The sequence below is a fragment of the Leguminivora glycinivorella genome, chromosome 3, assembly GCF_023078275.1.
Source record: "Leguminivora glycinivorella isolate SPB_JAAS2020 chromosome 3, LegGlyc_1.1, whole genome shotgun sequence".
In the NCBI taxonomy this organism is placed as follows: Eukaryota; Metazoa; Arthropoda; class Insecta; order Lepidoptera; family Tortricidae; genus Leguminivora; species Leguminivora glycinivorella.
The window spans coordinates 12,164,788-12,175,964 of NC_062973.1; the positions used below are offsets into that span (position 1 = coordinate 12,164,788).

At 35.5% G+C, this 11,177-nt stretch overlaps 1 long non-coding RNA gene across 1 annotated transcript; it reads right to left on the bottom strand.

The window, feature by feature from the left end:
* Window positions 1–880: 880 nt before the first annotated feature.
* Window positions 881–5,560, bottom strand: LOC125224755. Its single transcript, XR_007176914.1, has 2 exons — window positions 5,453–5,560; window positions 881–2,303 (listed from the first exon to the last, which is right to left on the bottom strand). It is a non-coding gene; the product is annotated as an uncharacterized LOC125224755 (long non-coding RNA).
* Window positions 5,561–11,177: the final 5,617 nt, after the last annotated feature.

The window sequence follows — 11,177 nt, forward strand, 5'->3', positions numbered from 1 at the left end:
CCTATCTACGCTTAATGTCTACATTCATTACTACAGTATCAATCCACAGACATTCATTACTACAGTATCCTTCTCCTAAACCTTATTAAATAATCAGTATAACACATATACAAAATCTTAAATTCTTTCGTAACCTTATTACAGTTATTAAATATACAAGAGCTATCAGTTTAACACATATAAAATCATCAGCCTTTTAATCTCATAAAATCACAAATCAAGATCACTTTTAATCTGCAGTTACCTATCTTTCATTAATATATTAAGGAACTTAAATCATGCTCTTCTAGACAGTTTATGAGTAAGTAAAAATCAACATCAATACAGCCTGTCCTAATGCCTGCTCTAAACCTATGCATAACTTTTTTTTGTAATATTCAACATATTATAAACACTTGCATTACCTACATCAAGTAGCTGTAACAGCTTGCATTTCGTTGAAGTTTTCCAATCTAGCAACTAATTTACAATCATAGACTGCTCCAAGCAATTAATACAAGTAGGTATAAACGACCATTAACAACCGCAGCCTGTCTTCAAGGCCTACTCAACATTCTGGCAAATTAGATCATTATATTCAATGCGTGTTTTGATCAATCGCAACCCTCGGTCTTTCACAGCTTTCAGGAACTGTTCTTATCACATTAACAAAGTATATATATAAATAATAATCTCAGTCTGCTTTCAAAGGTCAGTTCTAAACATATTAACGAATTATGTATCATTAACAATGCCATAGGCAGTTTGAATTTTGTACATAATATAAAGTGATTAACACTCTCAGTTTGTCCACAAATGTTCTAATCATATGAACAAAGTACTATCATTAACTATCTCAGTCTGTTTACAATACCTATTTTATAACCAGTATGATTATCCATTTTATCAAAGTATATAAAACATCATTATCAATCTCTGCCTACTAGGCTTGTTATTTAAGTATTGACTAAGTATAATATATCATTAATAGTCACATTCAGCTTACAAAGTCAATTCTAATCATATTATCGAGGTTTTTATATTATATCATTAACTATCTCAGTCTGCCTTCAAGGCCGGTTCCAAAGTATAACATATTAGCAAAAGTATATTTTCTAATTAACATCACAGTCTGCCTACTAGACTAGGCCTGCTCTTATCATATTAATAAAGTATATTATATCACTAATAATCAGTCTGCTTACAAGCCTGTTCTAATTATATTAACAAAGTATATATCATTAACAGTCAACCTAAAGGCCTGTTCTGAACATATTAATAAGAGATATTATACCATAAACATCCGCAGTCTGCCTTTAAGGCCTGCTCTTTTCATCAACAAAATATAATTTGTTATGGCCCGTTCTTGACTAATCAAGGCGGTCTGCCAATCAATCAATTAAATTATGGCCTGCTCTAGACTGGTGTGGCCTAGACAGTCTGCCATATCGGCCTGCTCTAGAATTTCAAGATGGTATTATAGCCTGTTCTAGACAGTCTGCCTTCACGGCCTGCTCTAGAATGTCAGGCTACTACCCAAACCTGTTCCAGACAGTCTGCTCCTTCATTCAACCTAATCAATCAATATAATTTTATAATTTGGTATGGCCTGCTCTAGACTGGTGTGGTCTAGACAGTCTGCCATAACGGCCTGCTCTAGAATGCCAAACTGGTATCATAGCCTGTTCTAGACAGTCTGCCTTCACGGCCTGCTCTAGAATGTTAGGCCCAACCCAGTCAGGACCTGTTCCAGACAGTCTGCTCCTTCATTCATCATAATCAATCAATCAAAAGGTATTAACCTTTTCAATCTTATGTTTGTTATGGTAAATAATATCATCATCAACAATCAGGGCCTGCCCCAGACAGTCTGCCTTTAAGGCCTGTTCTGAGCAGTTTTCCAACATAAATTTACCTATCAATATTTTGTTTAAAATTTGATTCACGCAACAAGCTTACATTACAAGAATCTTCGAATCGACATAAGTCACAATCTATACATAGCTTTGTTTGTTTTACCTACTATCATGGCCTGGTCTAGACTACACACTGCCATAACTCGGCACTCAATTAAGATTTTACAATATGTATATAAAGACTAGTATAGTCGTGCCAGCTATTAATCTTATAACATTGAATCTCAACACTCTCAATCAATGCACATATAGAGAGATTCGCTTCCTTATCGTGTAAGTACACGGCACTGCAGTACGGCGACTCTGCGACCCTGATCACCAGCAGCTTGGCACTCGGTCCGCTGGCAGTGGCTCCACCATCTATCAGATTTAACCTTCTTTACATCAGTGTGCTCTTGCAGCGAGGCTCTTCCAAATCATCAATTTCATCCGATCAGCCATATTACCAGCGTTGGAACATAAAACAAATAGAAACACATTATACTATTGTCAGTACCTAATTCTCGTTCTAGCCACAGACATTAAAAATTCGATCAGACACAGTCGATCATCATCATTATAATTCGTCTAGGTATAAGATTATTACCATCATTATAATCCATCATCGATTTTATCTGGTTATTAACCCTGTTATATACATCGAAACAAACTTTCAGTCAACATAGAAAAGCATAGAAAAATCACCCTCAAGAAACCTGCTACTTATTGAGTATAGTACCTTAAAACCTAAAATTATCAGTATTGAAATTGAATCAGTAATCAGACGTCATGGACATCAGTCTCAGTAGATACTCTCAGTATTTTAATCAAAGATTCATATCATTAATTTAATACAATGACATTCATACTAATTTCATTTATCAACCTTGAATATATTTAGAAAATTAAGTATTATATTCACAATTTCCGTTACTTTTAACGCCTTAATTGCCAAATTGGCTTCGTAATTGCAGTTTCACGTGCTCTGCCTACCCCATTTTGAAATACAAACATGGCGTTATGTAAGTTTATCAGTAAATATTAATTAAATGCAACATCCCTGGGAATATTTTGGGTAGCTATTGAAATCTTGTAGCTATTAGTAACCTTTAATGAAACAAAACTTCTTAGGTACCTATACAAATATTCAATGAACTTTCCTACGTATTACATTCTCTTTCTCTTGCAGTTTTATAACGTTAATTGTTTATTAACCCGCAGATTCATAATGGCAATAATCAACTACTTATTGGAATCCGAAATTTCAGAAACATCTCTTCAACCTCTGGCTCTGCAGCGACTCACGAGGGCGCAACAAACATCATTATTCAGACAAAATCAAAATGAACCTCTGAAGTCTTTGGCCGGAGCCGAAAACGCTATTTGCATACCAGCCATATTATTTAGAATAAGTTCAGTTAGTTATATCTTATTTATTTCTTCTTTTTGTTACATTGGTACAGCCGTCGAGCTCTATTTGGATGTAAACAGCACTCTTCTAAATAAAATGTAACCTTCAATTTTGTATTCGTTGGTTACCTTAATACGATTAAATTTACCTACTTATTTCTGGTCATCACTGAGTCTCCATCATACAATAATTAATTACACCAAATATTATGATCAAAAGTTGATTTCATGATGCTTTATGAAAAATTAAACCAACTCCAAATTCCTCCCTTTCTGGCTTATTTCGCAAGGTTTCTTTATATTAAAATGTCATTTACCGTTAACCACATAAGTACATTTAAGTCACTCTGGAAACTCTAGATTTTACTTTTTTTTTGTATCATTGGACTAGGTACTAAGCCACCAAAGACAATGTACGGCATATCGACACCACACAATAAAATCACTGCAACAATCATCTGCTAAGATGCTGTGGCCAATGATGTATCAATACAACAGGAATCCGAACAAATAAATGTATTAATACCCAAAACTTGGTAGTACCTAAACAATTTGAAGTAGATACTTCTATTTACCATAAAGTCCATTTTCAATGATAATTGAATAAAAAAAAGTTCTGCTGGTATTTCAAAAAAGCATGGTTTTTTTGATATTTAATTTAAATTACTTATATAACTTGATATTTTTTTTTAAATTTTAATAAGTAGGTACCTACAGGTCACCTGCTTTTACCTTTACTAGGCACTGTATACCTTGAACTGGCTTGTAATTTTTACCTTTACTAGGCACTTGCAATTTTAAATATAGTGACCTAAAAGTTACGACCTGGTAGTTGTGTTTACTTAAAATACATCAATAATTACTCTGTCTATTAACCTGAATCTACCATACTATAAATTATTTGTGTTCTTTTCTAGAATAATTCCATAGAATTACTGACTCTCTAACATGTTGGTAGTGGGGAAAAGTAATGTGCATACTCAATCCCTTAAAACAAAAACTAAAAAAAAGAACCGGGTTATCACTAAACCTTTTATACTTACATACATATTTGATCATCAACATAGATAAATATCACATGGTAATATTCAAAGGCATACTTTCGTGATGTACATTGTACAGTACCAAAATTCGAAATGGAATCAGAGGCCAATTGTCCTGGATGAAAATGATGATGCTTTGAAATTGTAACCTTTGTTTTCGGAGTAACCTTTTAGAAATTTAGTGTTAAAAGATAGTGACACCATGAAATGGTTGTGTGTCTCTTTTACACTGATGTACTGTTTATATCATTAGTAACATTACTTAACTACCTTTGTATGTAACCCCGTGATTAATCATGCCAGTTATCCATATCAGTCGGTCACAAAAATCATTAGAGAATCAATGAAGAATTTGAAGTAATTAATAATATCTATAATTGAGGAGTAATCAATTCAGGAAAACCCATTATATCTTTATATTGCATAAATATTACTCATACTTTCACAAAATTCAGGCTTGATAGTATAAGCGGACCTTTGATTAGCTTACTACACAATAGGTAATAGTCTGGAATAGAGATCTGATTCACTCTACCAGTTTTAATATGTCACTACCAGTACCGCTACACATTTGGAATTCTTATCATCTGTGATTTTATTTATTCACTTTTTACTTGCCTACTCTCCTTAAATTATTAAATAAAGCATTCAACATCAACTATGTACATTGTAGTATTCATTTGCCTAGATCTCAAAATATTTATAAATAAATATTGCGCTACGGAATCAAAACTAATTTCTTTGTACCTTATACCTCAAATAACTGATACATATATTTTATATATAATTATGTACATGAACTATCTATTGAGCTATGTATTCTGATTTATGAACCACAGTTTATATATTCTATGACCTGTGACCTGTGTGCCGCTTGGTAAAAATCTCTTTATATTGAAACCCGACATAGCCTGCTAACAATTTAATTTAGCATGCTACTGCTTGAAGCTCTTTTCTCATTTTTCATAATAGCTAAAACTTTGGATTGTTAATCTATATCATTATCTTTGTTATATTTCATCATACATATATATAGGTACTATATAACCAATGTGTCTGAACTAAAAAAACTTTTCAGTACTTTTCAGTAAACCATCCAAAAGAATAAATATACATTCAACTTACATGTGTTAATCAGTTTTCTCTGAGTACCTGCACTGCACCAGAATACTGTGTATTCTGTCCAATGCCATTCTTACCATCTAGCATTTCATATCCTTATCAACATCTTCAAGGCTTGTGCTGATGACATAGTTAGTTTCACCAAAGAGCTAATGCTTCAACCCTTAAGTTACCTCTCATCATACATCAGCTGTTTGATTCCTTGAGTTGTTCCTTTGTGTATGGCAGCTTCTCATCTCACAGCCCAAAAACAAACAATACAAAAGAAATGGTTAATAATTTGATCAACTGAAAACAAAGTTATGCTAGATGCACCAAACAAAAACCTTTTGGTTTTAAGTAAACAAAACGATCTATCTGTCTTTTGCTCCTCTTATCGAACAAGTTAATGAAATCTTGTATCATTTATACACATATTTTCTGTAGTTTCTATTATCAAACCAACTTTTAGAAGGCCAAGTGACGTTTACGCACCTTGTGGACATTAGATCCTTTATCCAACTTCTGAGATGTGAGCCAAGCCAAGGCTCAAGAGCTCAGTCACAGGGTTCCATCATTTAATCTATTGCTTCCAGTTTCATGTAAGGGCATGTCCGTGGCCCTCGAGCTCCGGTATGGGGGTTTATCATTTAAACCACTGCTTCCAGCTACATTTGCTTTATTACATTGATTGCTTCAATTACAGTGTCAAATAATAATCAGGAATATAACATTAATAAAATCATTAATCATCTACTATCAGTAGTTACAATCCGTACAAAAACTCTTATAACCTAAAAAGTGAAGTGCCGCCAAATCTGACGTTTACTGTTGACATTCGTTAAGCCCATGCACAGATGAGCTACGATCAGTATAAGGCTATATATACAGAATGTTATTCATTGTGATGCTTACACTAGCGAAAACGGTCCACATGAGAGGGCATTGTTTGGGCTGGTGTCCCTCTCGCACGTGTTGCCAGTGTTAATGAGGTTACCTTAGTAGTAGTATTTTTATCTGTATATTACCTGACTTTATAACTTCTTATATTAGTTTAGGGTTATATTCAAACTAGGGTTTCGATATATTTCAAAGAATTGGAAAATAATTATAATGTAATTATTTTGATGCCAATAAATCAAAGATTTGTATAATTAAAAAATATGTTCAAATGGGTATTAGTAGATTTGGTAGTAACTTTGAAAATTGACTGGTATCCCCAATGTATGACAGTGATGACGTCACTGAATAATGTTGACATTGTCAATAAGTGCGAGAGGGACACCAGCCCAAACAATGACCTCTCATGTGGACACACTTTTTGACCTAACTACTCATTCTGGTTTAACTGTAATTCTGTGGTCTAAGGAAAGACACCGAACGCTTAACTTAATCTTACACTCAGAATGCAGTTTTACCGACCAAGCTTTAAAAAACATGGATCTGCGCCAACAAAGTCAACAAGAGACGTAGCCCGAAAGTCAATGTACGCAAAACACGTCACCGCAGTCTATTGTCTGACGGCACGACTAATTGCCCGATAAGTCGTCGATTCCCGTCTCGTTTTAATAAGGTAGCAGTCCTGTTATTCTCATCGCCTGCAAAATACTCCCAAGTCCTCCATCCAGTATAACAGACCTCAGCGTGCGTAGAAACTACACGCAATCAAAAACAAATATAGTGGTTCATGTAATGCCATACGCTCGCTAAGCCGCAAGACTAAAGCCAAGTGTGCATGTACGCGTACTGATGGAATGCGACTGACTCTGTGTGCTTTACCTCTGTGTGCGAGTGACGTCTGCTGCGCGTCCTCAAACCAGCCAGCGTCACCAGACCCCCTCCTCCTCCCACTTCTACCGATATTAATGGAGATAACGGGTAAAGAAAATGTTAACTCGGAGTTTCAGGTAAACTGGACAGCTATGTTTGTTGTTGCCATGAACGCTGACGTTTGTGTGTAACCTCGATTCGGACGCTAGCATTATGGGTATGAATACAGTTTGTATTAATGAATTAATCCGCTGAAACGATTTAGAAATAATGCAACCTTCGGTAAGGTCATACCGAAACTTTTATTATTATGATTAAACATAAACACAACAGGCTCTTTAAATACTGAGTTGTATGTAAATATTTTCATAGCTTGTGATAAAGAACAATTTAAGCGCAGGTACAATATAATGAGGTTGGTACCTTGCCTACTGGTTGTACGGTTCGCACCATATACGCAAGCATTTCCCACGCTGGCTGGACCCATCGCAGCACAAGTAAAGACAGAAGGGATGCGTCATGCTCAATCGAGTATGGTCAGGGTTTGTCGAGCAATAAATTATGTTGTCTCAATTACTCTTTTTTCTATTTTTTATAATTTTTTTGTTGTGGAAAAAAAAAAAGAATTTTGAAGGAAAATGTAAAAAAAACATACCGTTCCGCCCCCCTTATCTCCGAAGTTTACCAACGAAAAATTATGAAAATTTTAGTAAACATTGATTTTATGCTATATATTACAGGAAAAATATAATCGTGTTTGTATTTTGAATACTTTTTTTTTTAATTCACAAAAAACTTTTTAGATTTTTACTTTCAATTTACCCACCCTTGCGGATGTATATTGTACTTCAACACTGGCCCCGTCTCATCTCCACCGAACCTCTGTGAGGGCAGCGGCAGCAGCAGAGGCGGCCGAGAAAATAAAGGTAGGAAAATACAGCGGTCTCGGCGCCGAATATATTTTTATTCCATTCGGCGTCGAGACCCTTGGTCCGTGGGGCCCTGGCGCTCTGAGTCTCTTCAAGGACTTATCGAAGAGACTAAGAGACGCCACCGGCGACCGAAGAGCTGGCAGCTTCCTCGCTTGGGCGAGTATATGATCGTCCTATTTTTCTCTGATCTTTTCAGCAGTTTCTCATAAATAAATTTTTCAATGATTTATTAATTCATATCGGGTGAAATGTTCGTCGTCATATCGGCAAATAATGACGCTTAATTTTGATAAGGTATTATGAAGGTAAAAAATATCTCCTGCCCACAAAGCGGGATTTAAGAAACCAACAAGCTACCTACTCTCTTATCACCTTCACAACCGATACGCATCACGCTCAGAGATTTGCCTCCCAAAACTTCTGACAGGAAGTATTTTTAACCTACAAATGTAAGAGTTCAAAATCAAATAAGCATACCTTGTTCACAAGGTTAAAAAAAACATTTCTTCGAGACATAATATTTCTTAAAATAATGTTTGGTATTTAAAATAAGCAGCTCTTTAAACTTTCATGTGTACTAATACACACACAACATTACATTATAGGTACTAATGCCCGCAACCTTCCTCTACGTCTTCGTCTACGTTATAATTATAACTAACTGCGTTCGTCATTCTGCCTTGTTTTGTATCAACGACGAACCTTTTAAATCGTGGCTACTCTAAAATCTATATGTGTTGCAAATCAACTTGTGGCCATAAGTGAGAAGTGTCTTTTCAAAAGGACTTATTTCTATATAGTCAACAAGGTTTATTTCTCTAGGAATCTGACATAGATAAAAATAACTTCTGTTGACTTATAGAAATAAGTCCTTTTGAAAAGACACTCCTCAATTAATTGTGTTCTTTTTACTGATACTAACTACTCACGTGATTTGGATCCGATTCTGAATTTGAAACTTTCTTTTAATTCTATAGGAGTTCAGAACTTGACTATAATTTGCACCTGCAGTACCTGCACAAGTACGCCGGTAACGGCGTAATATCGTGAGTCCTACTCTTAAATTCATTCTGCCATGTCAGTTTTATCAACATTTCGAATTGGTTAAATACTCTTCTTAGCTATCGGCTTTAAGCCGCCGAATTGTTCATACCTAGTCACAATTGATGCTATATTCCTCTTCTGCTCTCCTAGTGTCTATGCCCTCCCCCACCCTGTTTGCTCGCGGGTTTAGTATTCAAAGCAGCGGCTCACTCCGGCGACATTACACTTTCATATTTATTGCGAAAACGCCTCCCGCAATGCCTAGCCGCTCTCTAGATCATTGTCGGGGTATAAATATTCTTCAATATTTCATAGGCGTCTCTTATTTACAGCTTCCGGAGGCTTCGTTTCTGAGTATTATCCCGAGAGAGCCTCATTCACTAGGTTTAATTTTGTATAGATCTCGTCGAGTACCAAGTCTGACTGAAAAGTTTCATATTGATCCCAATATTCTTTGCACTTAATGTAAGACCTTTTGGGGTTGAACCTTGCCGTTAATGGGATCACTGCGCGCAGAAGTTTTTACTTTCTCTAGAGGACACTTTTAGATGTCGGTACAAAGCCATTTCAAATCAATAGTTTCTTAAATAATATATTGATCTAACATCATTGAAGATTATTTGTCAATACAGCTTTTTCATTTCGCTGTTGTCAACGTACAGTCGCCCTCTGATACATTGGAGCAGCTAAAGTGCTCAAAAATATCTGAACATGCCTCTATTGTTATCGCGAAATTAGTTCTAAAAAGATATCAATATCACACAGTACAATATTACCTAGACATTTATACATTTCTACATACATGGAATTAAAACATGTTGGCCTAGCTCCAGACTACCGACTGGAACCGAGGGTCAGACAAGAAACAAATAAGTCCATTCATCAATATAAAAATAAAATTAATTTGTTCGCCGAGCGACTGCGTTATTTTCGTCGCTCAGGAGGGAATTCTTCGGGAATTTCGGATCACCCCTGAGGTGTCGGTCGTTGACTGCTACACTCTTTTGTTTTTATCTTGCCCAATTTCATATATGCGCAGGTATAAGTTACATCATCGTTTTTGGACGTTTACATGAAAAGGTCGCTAAAGTATCATGTAATTTCAGTAAACCGATATCTCAAGAATTAATCACATTAACGTAACATGTTTTGATTTCTTACTCACAGAAATTTAGGGAATAGAGATACATAATAAGTTCATAAGTTCTATCATCCTTTTCGAATAGCGATTAATGTTATTTCATTCCTAATATTTACCTATTGCTAAAGTAGCATTTTTTTATCGGTTCTATGGCACTATTATAGGTTATAATACCTATAAATTGTGTAAAATATTTTTCATAAGGTTAATAACCAGAGAGGAAAATAAAAAGTTACGTTGACATGGAGAAGCGATCATCAACTATCGTCTTTTCCAGCATGACATTTATCACCCATTACTCTATAATTGTGCTAGACGGAGCTTAAGGAATCTAGAATCTCCGATAATTCTATGCCATCGCCAATCTAGAAGCTCGCGTACGCGCACGTAGCATGTACCAGTAATTGGCATGCTAATTATAGGTGCTATTGCGGTTATAATAAGATCCTACCAACTTCCCAGAATCGGGGCCGGCCGCTTTATTAATATTTATCCGATACCGTCCCGCTAACCGACGCAGTTAAAGAAACACGGACCGAAATAAAGTCGTAAAGTGCCGGAACGATTTCAATCGATGTGCGGAGTGTGAATATAAGGTTATAAATGTACTCACGTTACACCCCACTCAAATATAAGTCTACATTTTCCTCCACACCACTATAGAAATAAAGTACAAAGATGGCTACATCTTTTTGGCGACGGCTGTTCCTATTGGGTGAAATGTTCGTCGTTATCGGCAAATATTGTTGCTTCATTTTTTACGGTAAATGAGCGTAGGAGTAATTTCAGAGAAATAGAAGATAATGTGGCATGAAAGAGACTGTTTACTGTTTTGGAATATTTTTTATAAATCATAATTATT